The 14,285-nt window shown below is 44.7% G+C and overlaps 1 long non-coding RNA gene across 1 annotated transcript; it reads right to left on the bottom strand.

Annotated features, from left to right (window-relative positions):
• Positions 1-2,453: 2,453 nt before the first annotated feature.
• Positions 2,454-14,154, bottom strand: LOC144526821 (uncharacterized). The gene is made up of 2 exons (XR_013502779.1): positions 13,815-14,154; positions 2,454-3,080 (listed from the first exon to the last, which is right to left on the bottom strand). It is a non-coding gene; the product is annotated as an uncharacterized LOC144526821 (long non-coding RNA).
• Positions 14,155-14,285: the final 131 nt, after the last annotated feature.

Genomic DNA, 14,285 nt, shown 5'->3' with positions numbered 1-14,285 from the left:
TAATGCAACTTTTCAACTTTTAACAAATTGTATTTTTAACTGCTCTTTAATGTTTTATGTAAAGCACTTTGAATTGCCCTGTTGCTGAAATGTGCTATACAAATAAAGCTTCCTTGCCTTGCCTAGTTTGTATTAGAACATATGGAAACTGTCTCAAGGAGGCACACTAAAGTTCAGCGTGTTTCTGTATTTAGCTGCGTTTTCTCACGTTGTCTAAATGTCAAGGTTTTGAAAATGTTTTGTCATTTGCAGTGTGTTGAGCTCTCAGGGACACCGTGTGTAGAGATTGTTTAAACATTTTTTAAAGTCATGTGAATATATATAGTATCTGAAGTTTGGGTGGTTGTTTCTTTTCTATTTTTGGGTATCAAAGAGGCTGCTGCTTACCACCATGGTGAGTAATTTCCTCATAGAAGTGAAACATGTTGATGCAAAGTGTCAGCCTTGTTCTCAAAAGTAAGGCTACATTTTAGTGAGGAAAAAACTGGCATAGATATTTTTTAAAGAGGTCCCTTGACCTCTCACCTCAAGATATCTGAATGAAAATGTGTTCTACAAGTCTCCCCTTTATAGACATGCCCACTGTATGCTTATCCCATGCATTTTAGGGCAAAAAACATGCAGTATAAGGACGTTTTCACTAATATAGTTTGCTTGTAACTGGACCAAGAGAATTGTTTTAGTCTGCACTCAAGTGTGATTGCTGTGTGAACTGCCCAAACCAAGATTTAGATTTAGATTCAAACTAAACAAGGCAGGGGTTAAAACACCCTAAATGTGTCATTCTAAAATAATGTATTTGAATATTTCTGCATACGGGGGTCCATAAACAGTCTCAGAGTTGCATAAATTGGGTGTGACTGGAAAGCTGAGACTCTTGTGGATTCAATGAGCCCATTGTATTGATGTGTTAGTCCATTTTCTGAAACTTGAGCTCAGTGTTTAAAATGACCTGTTGTGAACTCAAGGATAATCGCGGCCTCATGAAACTTTACAACAACAAACTAGACACCTAGGGCATTCAGGATGTATGGCTTTCCCAGGTATATTTGACAACAAAGGGGTTTCTGAGCAGTTTCCAGAACAGAAGTGCCATCCAATAGCCAAAAAAACGCAAATCTCCAAATGTCAAAAGCTTTTGATACCACATGACAGAATCAGTTTTTATGGTGTTCCTCTGGGTCTTAATGTCTTATTGTGGGAGTTTGGAGAGATTTCTGACCGTTTTCATAAATTCTTGAGTGGTCAAAAATGGTTGCATTTTGCACCAAATCTATGTAACAAATGGTTTCAACCCAGAAATTGGTACCACAACTTATAAGACATGAGTGAGCATGGGAGGGGCCATCATATACTTCCACCATAATGTTCCAAGACCTTATACACTCTAAACCTTCAACATTTGAACAAGTGCCTAACCAGAACACAATGTTAATTACAGATATATGACTAGAAAGATAACTTGACACACAGTGCTGAGCTGCATCTCAGACTGATCTTCCAGCTGTCAGATGATTTAGCACTTCTATGTGGCATATACTGTTGACCTGCTATCTCCCCCTAAAGACCCCCTGACCCCCCCCCCAAAAAAAGATAAAAATGGGTCAATGGTGGGTCTCTAAGGATTTATATATTTGGTACCAAATATTTGGTGCCACTGATGAGGCAGGGCCCCGAGACAGGAGTTCAAGTCCTCCAATTACAAAGCCACTCTACTGAGGTGCTCTTGAGCAGGAAACTGAATCTTTTCCAGCTCCAAGGTCTTATGTTATACACTAGCCTCCATCTTTGTTTAACATCCTTCAAGTAGCTGTCAACAACACAAAAATACCACAAAATACATTTAAAACGAGGCCTTTTCTGAACTTTGCATCAGACTCTTCAGCACATTTGACCAATGGTCCTCATTAACTCCCTCCACCTCTCCCTCTTTCAGTTAAATAATGCTTTGTCACCCTCTCCTGAGGCAGGAGAAGGGGCCGTATTCACCTCACGGACGGCCCTCTTTATGTGTTTGAGCTTAACAGGACGCTCCGTACAGACACTCTTGGACACAGCAAACGCCGGGCACACTAGTTATGAATAGGGGGCTCTGTGGTGCCCCCCAAAAGAGTGTTTGTGTGTGTGTGTGTGTGTGTGTGTGTGTGTGTGTGTGTGTGTGTGTGTGTGTGTGCACACTGCAGAGGGTGGTGTGTTGGGGCCGTTTCTTGGCGTGTGCACGTGTGCCAGAGTGCATTTGTGGAGAGCGTACATGTGAGGTCCTAAACATGTGCATCTGTGTGCTTGTGCGTGTGTGCGTGTGCGTGCGTGTGTGCGTGTGTTTCTCCTGCACTTATTTGGACATTGTGCATTAAGTTGGGAGGCGAGGGAAGGATGCAACAACAAATGCAACAAAACCTGATGAAAAAAAGTTTAGCAGAACCTCATTCAGTTCTTTTTTCAAGACCACAGAATCAGAATCAGAAAGGAATTTATTGCCACACTAGTTACCCTATGTGAAATTTGCCATGGTGATTGGTGCATACATACACAAACAAACAAACATATTAAACATTAATAAGAATAAACAATAAATACAGAAACACAAACAAATACATACACAATAGCTGTTTAAGTAGTTTAAGCACTGCATTTGTGGTCCCTTATGCCATTCTGATTCCAAATTGAGACTCGGGGGGGGGAGTGGCAATCAATTATTACAGCAATTACACAGACGTGAGTAGAACACAACATGAATTCCGGCGTGAGGGAGAGAGAGACAGAGGGAAAGAGTAAAAGTGAGAGAGAGATGCCCCTTATAAAGCCAAGTCCTGTCTCCTCTGGTAGAATTTGCGAGCAGTGAGACCGGGCTTTGGGTCAGAAACAGGAGCTCCATGAGCCAATGACTGTCTCCATAACTCTCCTCAATGGTTTGTCAGTGTTGTGGGACGCAGGCTGCTGAAGTTACTCTTCCTGCAGAGTTACAGTTGTCCCAGTGATGTGAGCCGGCGTATGACAACAAAGCAGACATGTGGACGGAAGGCTGAGGCTCGGGGCTCCCCCACTCCTCTCTGCACCGCTCAGTTAGATTGCAGTCCCAGCTGTAAAGGTAAGCAAACACATTTCTCAGCAATACACTGCAATGAGAATATCTGAGAAATACACAAAGAATTTTGCAAGGCCACAAAATATATTTGTTTCTTAAATTCGGGAAATGAAAAAAATATTTCTCATAGGCTACGGTGAAGGTACGTTTTTTCCCCCCCCCCTTACCTATACCTGGATAATGACTTATCCAGAAAGGAAATGTACGTATTGCTCCATCATTTTTATTTTTCACTGGTAAAAAAAAATAAATAGTAAAAAGCTATTTAAAGGAATCTGTAATTTTGACATTTGATAAAAGTTTGAAATTAATGTGAAATCATAAATTCACAGAAGCCACATTGTTCTTACATTAATCAACCAACTCTAAACTTTGGAGGGATAATGTTCATTGTCTCTAGGAAAATCTGTAATAAGCTAACTACATGACAGTAAGAAGCATCACAATGATGGATGACTTGCTCACAGTTGAAAGCTCTATTCACAGCTGCATTATGAACTGTGGCCAAGTTTGAAGCTGTCCTCTAAATAACCCTCTGATGTTATTTTGTGCAGCGACATTCTGTGGAGTTTGGCGCAAAGTTTCACCAGATGCACATCAGAGGTGAATGAAGCTGAGTTTATGGGAAACTGAAATATATTATCAGCGTTCACATGTTATCACTGAGTTGGGTTTTAGAGCATCAGATATGACATATACTGTCAGTTTCTTTCATCCCATTATTGTATAAAAAGAACACAGACAGTATCTATTTTCTAAATGCACCACAAAAGATAGAATAAAGCTTTAAAAGTTATTTATAAAAAAAGAAATTTGAGTTTAAATCAGTTCACAATGTGAACCAAACCAAGGCAGTGCTCATTAAACATTCATTTAGCGCTCTCTTTGGGCGGTTCGCTGCAATGTAGTAAGTTAAAAAAAGTGGGAAATTATGACCAGAAATAAGAAAAGATGAGATGAGATTAGATAAACTGACCCCACACTGGGAAAATTCCCTCGTTACAGCAGCTCAAATGCAACTCAACAAACAAATAAACACAAAGTTATAGGAGCACAATACAAATAACTCATAGGGCTTTATTGTGTTTTTATTCCCAATGATTGAATGCAGAGTTTGTGTGTTTCAGTGATCAAATTAAATCAATCAATCAATCAAGAAGTAATTTATGCTTTCTAAGGAACCCTTTACTCTCTCAACCCATATTAGTTTCCTATTTTGAACACACCTGCACTGCATCCCCGTCAATACCAGAGTGGAGTGTTAAGTATCTGTCTGCCAATCTGATAACACGAGGAACAATTATAGAAGAAATCTGATATACGAACTGCAGAAGAAAGAGAGGGAAACAAGGAGGGCATTAAGTGACAGTGATTGGGAAGTTGTTTTTTTTTATTCTCTTATATGAAATCACATCTTCTTCTGGCGCCTTGTGCGTGGATAAAGGGAAATGATTTAAAGTAAAAGAAGAAAAGACGAGAAATGGAAAAGAAGGTGAGAGCGAAACAAACTGATGGGGGAGAGAAAGAAATAGCGTGTGTGTGAGGGGGAGACGGAGAGGGAGAGAAGAAGGGGGTTTACTCCTCACTCCAGAATACTAACGAGGGCCTTTTGTCACAGATCTCTTTCTCTCTCCCTTCCTCTCTTCCGTTCTATCGTTTTTCCTTTCACTCATCTCTTTCTTTCTCTCTCTCACACACACACACACACACACACACACGCACGCGCACACACACACACACACACACACACACACACACACACACACACACACACACACAATTGTACTCTCTTTTTCAAATAATTGCACACAAACACACATACATGCATGCAAAATCACACATGTACGCCTACAGTCACTCACACGTACACAGAAATACGCATGTAATTGCAATCCCACTCTCACATAACCACACACACACACACACACACACACACACACACACACACACACACACACACACACACACACACACACACACACACTGATGGGCACAGAGTCGTTTTTGTCAATGGTGTCTTTTGTTTCTTTTATCTCAGCTCCTAACAAAGCATTCCTGTGTACACAGAGGAGTGAGAGAAGGAAGGAGAAAGAAAGAGGAAAGAGAGAGAGAGAGAGAAAGAGGGAGATCAGGAAAAACATTCAGCGCCCCTTTTGTCCGGCAAAAGAAAAAGTTTTGATTCAGTTTTTGGATTCAGTCACTGAGGCACGGCACTACAGTAAAGTTGTTGCGTTGCCATGGAGATGGAATACATCCTACTGGAGAGGTTGGTCAAAAATATTTCCCTCTTTTCCCTCTCACTCACTCACTGCCATCCGCCCTATTAGTTATCTGATATAGTGTATGGCTGTAGTGGAATTTGTGTTCGTGTGTAGAGTGTGTAGGAGAAGATTGGGGGAGAGGGCCATGCAGAGTTGTAAGAGTGAAGTTTTCAATGGTGTCATTGTAATTATGAAGCTTTTGAGGGGCTCACCCTTGCATAATCACAAAGGTGTGATGTAATTTAAACTGATTGCCTGTGTACTCCGTGATCAGCATTACATAAAAGCTATTCAGATTTACAGTATATGGCCATATGTATATGGACACCATTTGGTCCCGGGCTGTTTTTCTGCATTTGGGCTATAAAGCAAGGAAAGTCTGAATAATGTTTTTTTTTGCTTGTTGTGGAAGAACTTAGCCTGCACAGAGCGCTGACCTCAACCCCATCAACACCTCTGGGATGAGCTAAATGCTGACTGCAAGCCAAGCCTAAATGTCAGAAAATACACTACACAATCTCCACTTTTGAGCAAAATTTTAATTTTGAACATCTTTTTTTTGGGTGGGGGGGGGGGGGTTATCTGGCTTAATCACTGCAGCCAAGCTCCAACATTTTCTGGAAAGCCTGAAACCAGAAGAGAATTACATATTCATTAGAAATGCACCGATTGACCGGCCGGTGACCGGAATTGGCCGATTTTCACGTCATTGGCCATGACCGGCGACCTGCCGGTCAGTCTGACATATGCCGATTTTATGCCGGTCAAATGCACTCGGGCGCCGCATGATTTACATCGCGCAACATCAGCACCACACGTGCACATGCAGGGTTTTCGCTGTATGCATGTAGCAGCGGCGCACTGCCGCTCAATCAGCTGTTTATGAAATGTCATAAAGTCGTAATTATACACGGCTCGAACAGTCAGCCGCTCTCTCTCCCCTCCGAGGCTGAGAAACTGGAACTGGAAAACCGCACTCACGCGGAAAATAGCGTTGGGCACACTGACTTTGATGACTTTATCAGACCCCAGATGAGACAAGAAGCTAACGTTAGCAAACGTTGTGGTCCCTCTGCCTCTGACGCCCCGCTGGCCGCTGTAGGAGACAAAAAAAAAGAGACGCTGTATCTCTCCGACACGCTGTATTAACAATACTGTTTAAAACACTTTCCAGGTTAGTGGGGATGCATACCGCTTAAAACCAACATTAAAAACACAGTAATCTTTAAAGAGTTTAGTTTTGTTGTTAAACGGCACTCTAGGGTACTGTCTATTTGCTGGATTGTTCCGAGGTAACCGCCGGTAGCTAACGTTAGCCGATAAGCCCGTTGACAGCAACGGTAGTGTTCACATTTATGCACAATGACACATAAAGAAAACTTGCTAAAAAAAGGAACTACACGCTGTTTTCAGGTAACGTTACTGTTGACACAGGCCTGTGTGTGTGTTTTGAGGAATATCTTTATACTGCATTAAGGCTATATTTATTTTATTTTTATTTGTTATTTTTATATTTTATTGCCATTACCTCTACGGGAACCATCACCTTATCGTGGTGGAGAGGTTTGTGTGTCCCTATGAACCTGAGGGCTGTGTTGTCTGGAGCTTTGTGCTCCTGGTACGGTCTCCCAAGGCAAAGTGGTCTCAGGTGAGGGGCCAGACAAAGAATGGTTCAAAAATCCTATGAAAAATCGAGGAAGGGATGAAGTGACCCTGCCCGGAGGAAGCCCGGGGCCCCTGTCTGGAGCCAGGCCCAGATGGAGGGCTCGTCAGCGAGCGTCTGGTGGCCGGGTTTGCCACGGAGCCCGGTCGGGCACAGCCCGAAAAAGCTACGTGGCGGACATCCCTCCATCCCATGGGCCCACCACCTGTGGGAGGAACCGCTGGGGTCAGGTGCGCTGCCACATGGGTGGCAGTGAAGGTCAGGGGCCTCGACGGACCAGACCCGGGCAGCAGAGGCTGGCTCTGGGGGACGTGGAATGTCACCTCTCTGTGGGGGGAAGGAGCCGGAACTTGTGCGGGAGGTGGAGCGCTACCGGTTAGATCTGGTGGGGCTTACCTCTACGCACAGTCTTGGTTCTGGAACCATACTCCTGGATAGGGGTTGGACTCTTTTCTTCTCCGGAGTTGCCCAGGGTGTGAGGTGCCGGGCGGGTGTGGGGATACTCACAAGCCCCCGGCTGAGCGCCGCTACGTTGGAGTTTAACCCGGTGGACGAGAGGGTCGCCTCCCTACGCCTGCGGGTTGTGGGGGGGGGGAAAACTCTGACTGTTGTTTGTGCATATGCACCAAACAAGAGTTCAGAGTATTCGGCCTTCTTGGAGACCTTGAGTGGAGTCCTGCATGGGGCTCCAGTCGGGGACTCCATAGTTCTGCTGGGGGACTTCAACGCGCATGTGGGTAATGATGGAGACACATGGAGAGGCGTGATTGGGAGGAACGGCCTCCCTGATCTAAACCAGAGTGGTTGTTTGTTGTTGGACTTCTGTGCTAGCCATGGATTGTCTATAACGAACACCATGTTCGAACATAGGGATGCTCATAAGTGTACTTGGTACCAGAGCACCCTAGGCCAAAGGTCAATGATCGATTTTATAATCGTTTCATCTGATCTGAGGCCATATGTTTTGGACACTCGGGTGAAGAGAGGGGCGGAGCTGTCAACCGATCACCATCTGGTGGTGAGTTGGGTCAGGGGTGGGGGAAGACTCTGGACAGACCTGGTAAGCCCAAACAGGTAGTGCGGGTAAATTGGGAACGTCTGAGGAGGCCCCTGTCCGACAGACTTTCAACTCACACCTCCGGCGGAGCTTTTCGTGCATCCCTGTGGAGGCTGGGGGGCATTGAACCCGAGTGGACAATGTTCAAAGTTTCCATTGCTGAAGCTGCGGTGAGGAGCTGTGGTCTTAGGGTCTTAGGTGCCTCAAGGGGTGGTAACCCACGAACACCGTGGTGGACACCGGTGGTCAGGGAAGCCGTCCGACTGAAGAAGGAGTCTTTCCGGGATATGTTATCCCAGACGACTCCGGAGGCAGTTGCAAGGTACCGAAGGGCCCGAAGGGCTGCAGCCTCTGCCGTGAAAGAGGCAAAGCAGCGTGTGTGGGAGAAGTTCGGAGAAGACATGGAGAAGGACTTTCGGTCGGCACCAAGGTACTTCTGGAAAACCGTTCGCCACCTCAGGAGGGGGAAGCGGGGAACCATCCAAGCTGTGTACAGTAAGGATGGGACGCTGTTGACCTCAACTGAGGAGGTAATAGGGCGGTGGAAGGAGCACTTTGAGGAACTCCTAAATCCGACTAATACGCCCTCTATGGTAGAGGCAGAGCTGGAGGATGAGGGGGGGATTGGCATCAATTTCCCTGGTGGAGGTTGCTGAGGTAGTTAAACAACTCCACAGTGGCAAAGCCCCAGGAATTGATGAGATCCGTCCAGAAATGCTTAAAGCTCTGGGTGTGGAGGGGTTGTCTTGGTTGACACGCCTGTTCAACATTGCGTGGAAGTCTGGGACGGTGCCTAAGGAGTGGCAGACCGGGTGGTGGTTCCCCTTTTTTAAAAAAGGGGGGACCAGAGGGTGTGTGCCAATTACAGGGGTATCACACTTCTCAGCCTCCCCAGTAAAGTCTACTCCAAGGTGCTGGAAAGGAGGGTTCGGTCGATAGTCGAATCTCAGGTTGAAGAGGAACAATGCGGATTCCGTCCCTGGTCGTGGAACAACGGACCAGATCTTTACTCTCGCAAGGATCCTGGAGGGAGCCTGGGAGTATGCCCAACCAGTCTACATGTGTTTTGTGGATCTGGAGAAGGCGTATGACCAGGTGCCCCGGGAGATACTGTGGGAGGTGCTGCGGGAGTATGGGGTGAGGGGGTCCCTTCTCAGGGCCATCCAATCTCTGTACGACCAAAGCGAGAGCTGTGTCCGGGTTCTCGGCAGTAAGTCGGACTCGCTTTCAGGTGAGAGTTGGCCTCCGCCAGGGCTGCGCTTTGTCACCAATCCTGTTTGTAGTATTTATGGACAGGATATCGAGGCGTAGTCGAGGTGGAGAGGGGTTGCAGTTCGGTGGGCTGGGGATCTCATCGCTGCTTTTTGCAGATGATGTGGTCCTGATGGCATCATCGGCCTGTGACCTTCAGCACTCACTGGATCGGTTCACAGCCGAGTGTGAAGCGGCTGGGATGAGGATCAGCACCTCTAAATCGGAGGCCATGGTTGTCAGCAGGAAACCGATGGAGTGCCTTCTCCAGGTAGGGAATGAGTCCTTACCCCAAGTGAAGGAGTTCAAGTACCTTGGGGTCTTGTTCGCGAGTGAGGGGACAATGGAGCGGGAGATTGGTCGGAGAATCGGCACAGCAGGTGCGGTATTACATTCAATTTATCGCACCGTTGTGACGAAAAGAGAGCTGAGCCAGAAGGCAAAGCTCTCAATCTACCGGTCAGTTTTTGTTCCTACCCTCACCTATGGTCATGAAGGCTGGGTCATGACCGAAAGAACCAGGGTAGATCCAGGGTACAAGCGGCCGAAATGGGTTTCCTCAGGAGGGTAGCTGGCGTCTCCCTTAGAGATAGGGTGAGAAGCTCAGTTATCCGTGAGGAGCTCGGAGTAGAGCCGCTGCTCCTTTGCGTCGAAAGGGGCCAGTTGAGGTGGTTCGGGCATCTGGTAAGGATGCCCCCTGGGCGCCTCCCTAGGGAGGTGTTCCAGGCACGTCCAGCTGGGAGGAGGCCTCGGGGGAGACCCAGGACTAGGTGGAGGGATTATATCTCTAACCTGGCCTGGGAACGCCTCGGGATCCCCCAGTCGGAGCTGGTTAATGTGGCCCGGGAAAGGGAAGTTTGGGGTCCCCTGCTGGAGCTGCTACCCCCGCGACCCGACCCTGGATAAGCGGATGAAGATGGATGGATGGATGGATGCCATTACCTGTTTTCCCTGTTTTCATACATAGAGAAGTTTAGTTTGCTAAATATATCACATTTGTTTAGTTGGATATTGGATGTGAAAAGAAGGAAATGGTTCTTCCATAACATTGCACTTTAGATGTGTGTTAATTTCCCACACCAGGAGTAATTTATATAGTTGTATTTTATAGCGATCAATTATCTATTTAAAAAATGTTCTATGTTCTACGCAAAATGTAACATTCTATTAAAGAAAATATAGAAAATAAATATTTGTGTGTGCTGTAAAGTGGTTAGAAAAAATGAAATCGGAATCGGCTAAAATCGGTATCGGCTGGCCTAACTCAAAGAAAATCGGAAATCGGAATCGGCCTAGAAAGTTGTAATCGGTGCATCTCTAATATTCAACAATTGTTTTGTCAGGGTGTCCACATACTACATACATTTTTGTTTTTGTTTTTCTTTATGAGATAGTTTAGATAGATAGGAAAGGGGGTAGAGAGAGAGAGAGAGAGAGAGAGAGAGAGAGAGAGAGAGAGAGAGAGAGAGAGAGAGAGAGAGACACAGAGAGAGAGAGAGACAGAGAGAGAGAGAGAGAGAGAGAGAGAGAGACATAGAGACAGAGAGAGAGAGAGAGAGACAGAGAGAGACAGAGAGAGAGAGAGAGAGAGAGAGAGAGACAGAGAGAGACAGAGAGAGAGAGAGAGAGAGAGAGAGAGAGAGAGAGAGAGAGAGAGAGAGAGAGAGAGAGAGAGAGAGAGAGAAAGAGAGAGAGAGAGACAGAGAGAGAGAGAGAGAGAGAGAGAGAGAGAGAGAGAGAGAGAGAGAGAGAGAGAGGGAGAGAGACAAAGAGAGAGAGAGAGGGAGAGAGACAAAGAGAGAGAGAGAGAGAGAGAGAGAGAGAGAGAGAGAGAGAGAGAGAGACAGAGAGAGAGAGAGAGAGAGAGAGAGAGAGAGAGAGAGAGAGAGAGAGAGAGAGAGAGAGAGAGAGAGAGAGAGAGAGAGAGAGAGAGAGAGACAGAGAGAGAGAGAGAGAGAGAGAGAGAGAGAGACAGAGAGACAGAGAGAGAGACAGAGAGACAGAGAGAGAGACAGAGAGAGAGAGAGGGAGAGAGAGAGAGAGAGAGAGAGAGAGGGAGAGAGACAGAGAGAGAGAGAGAGAGAGGGCATGACATGCAGCAAAAGGCTGCAGGTCTGAGTCGAACCCCGGCCGCTGCAAAGGACTCAGCCTACATTGGGGCTCACACTCTAACGGGTGAGCTAGAGGTGTCCCCAGGGTGTCCATATACTTTTGGCCTTATAGTGCACTTTTAACATCTTCATCAGGTGGAATTGTATGCTTTGCATTAATGTGTGTGAGATAGAGAAAAGAGAGACTTGCGAGGATCCTGAGTATAAAGCAGCTAAGAACACCTGAGAGAAAGATTGCAAAAGGACCCCTGTGTCAGGCTGGAGTCCTGATCAGAGCATCCAGAAAGCCAAACGTTTGGCCTATTCCTACCAAACTCTTACTGCCGTCTCCAGTTACCAGTCAGTAGTTCACTCTTTGTCCACTAAAGGCCTCTCTGTTTAGAATCTACACTAAAGCCTTAGATAAACTTTATCTAGATAAACGTCCGACTTTTCGAAGACGTTTACCTTAATTGATTCATTCACTCCTCTCTCCTCCAGCTGACAAATGTGACTCTGTTTGCAGTACATCTTCATCCTAATTATATTCTTTCTTCTTCTCTTCTTTTCTCTTATCATCCTCTCTTGTGGGCTATCCTCTTCCTACTGGCCTACATAATTTCTTGGACGTAAGTGAGCGTGTCAAATGTGTGGAGATACAGTTACTGTCTGTCTGTCTGTGGGTGACAGGGGTAGAGATCATCTGAATGTCCTGACAAGAGCACACATCCCACAGTGTAAAACATTAAAAACACATATATTACTGTGGCCATATTGAACTTAATTTTCCCTATATTACAGACAATAAAACATGGTGTTTTTCTTGTGATAAGAGCTCAGAATCAGTCCCGTTTGCCCAAATATGTCTTTAAAGACCGTAAAGATATCAGCTGAAAAGTGTTTTTGTTGGTGTTGACACTTTTTATCAAGTAGCTTACTTTATCCTGTAACCAAGACCTAACAAGAATCTACAGACACGCAGATGTGTGAGGCTGTAGTTACAAAAAAGGAAATGTAAGATAGCTAAAAGTTTAGTAAATGCAACGATGCCAGCGGTTATCATGCTAAACGCCTCACAGAAACAACAGTAACACCCTGATGTTAGCAGAGTATAATGTTTCCCATGTTCACCATCTTGGTTTAGCATGTTAGCAAAGCTAACACTTGCTAATTAGCAGTAAACACAAAGTCCAGCTGAGGCTCATGACATTATTCTGCAGGTATGTGGTCATAAACTAAAGTATAGGACACAACTTTCATCCTGAAGATGGTGCTACAAGAAAAGTGAGAGGATCACTGATGTCATTGAGATTCATTATCTAGGGACCATTATTGTCTGTACAAAATGTCATTGCAATTCTTCTTATGGAGCAACATGTTTGACATACCAAAAGTCATGTAAAAAGGGTGGTAAACAAGATTAAATTCAATCTACAGAATTTCAAACAAATCAGGCCATTTCTCAGTCTAAGTGCTGCCAGAATGTATCTACACACAATGATATTCTCACACATTGAGTACTGTTTTACAAATTGGTCGCTAGCTTACATGAAAACACTTAAGCCTACTGAAGTACTCTTCAAGAGAGCCATTAAAATCTTAGATAAAAAAGCGTTATCATTTCATCACTGTAGCATACTGGAAAAACACAAAACTATTGTGAGTTTTGAGAATTGTAAAATTTTTAAGTATGCCTGTTTTGTATATAAGGCTATACATCATCGAGGCCCTCCCCCACTGACTGACTTCTTTCAAAGAATTGAGAGTGGTGGTAGTACAAATGCCTCCACCACAGGGGACTGTGTAATACCTTTTAGGCACACCACATTTGGACAAACTGTTTTGTCAGTAAAGGGACAGAAAACCAAAGTCACATTTCACTATGTGTGACATTCACATGTTCTGGTGTATTTTGTCTTGACTGTTGTTGTTAGTGTTTGTCTTGCCTCTCAAACTATGAGGGTGTTACTGTTTTTATGTTTTTCTTTTTATGTATCTGCCTAGATGAAAATTAGCTATGGTGCTAACTCTAGCATATTTACATTGTGTACTTGTACTGATGTCCATTAAAGTGCCCATATTATGAAAAAAACACTTTTTCTGGGATTTGGGGTGTTCTTTTGTGTCTCTGGTGCTTCCACACGCATACCAACTTTGAAAAAAATCCATCCATGCTGTTTTGAGTGAGATACGGTTTCTGAATGTGTCCTGCCTTCAGTCTCCGGGTGAGCTGTTCAAAATTGGCACGGCTTGTGACGTCACAAGCCGAAACGTTCTGGCTAACCGCAACCGTTAGCTCGTAGCGTTAGCATGCTAACGCTAACGCTAGCATGCTAACTCGTTCTCAATAGCAAAGCACTGCTACAACACACACAAGTTCACCATAATCTACAAAAGAACTACTTACATGTGTGCCCTCATTTAGAAGAAGTCTCCCAGCTAATCCTGCCTTGTAACTGACCGAAGTTGGAGAAACAGCCTTTCTTTTACTGTCTATGGAGCTAGCTAGCTGACATGATCTACATCTGAGCTACTGCGCATGTGCGAGTGCAATCAAAGATAGTACAGAAGAAGAAGAAGAAAAGAGGTCTCACTCTGTAGCTAAAACAGAGACCAGGTGAAAAGAGGATCTGCAGCAGTGAGAGAGAGCTGTGCAGTACAACAAAAATATGGTGTTTTTTGAAAATGAAACCATGTAAACCTATTCTGGTACAACCTTAAAATACAATTATGAACCTGAAAATGAGCATAATATGGGCGCTTTAATATCCACTGTCCCTAAAATATCATTTTTAAATTTTAAAAAATACCAACGTAGCCCCTAACCTTTTCACTTGTTTAAAACATCTTTAATGACATATTTGAATAGACAATAGTC

The sequence above is a fragment of the Sander vitreus genome, chromosome 12 (genome assembly GCF_031162955.1).
Source record: "Sander vitreus isolate 19-12246 chromosome 12, sanVit1, whole genome shotgun sequence".
Classification (NCBI taxonomy): Eukaryota; Metazoa; Chordata; class Actinopteri; order Perciformes; family Percidae; genus Sander; species Sander vitreus.
This window is presented reverse-complemented; position numbering and strand designations above follow the sequence as displayed.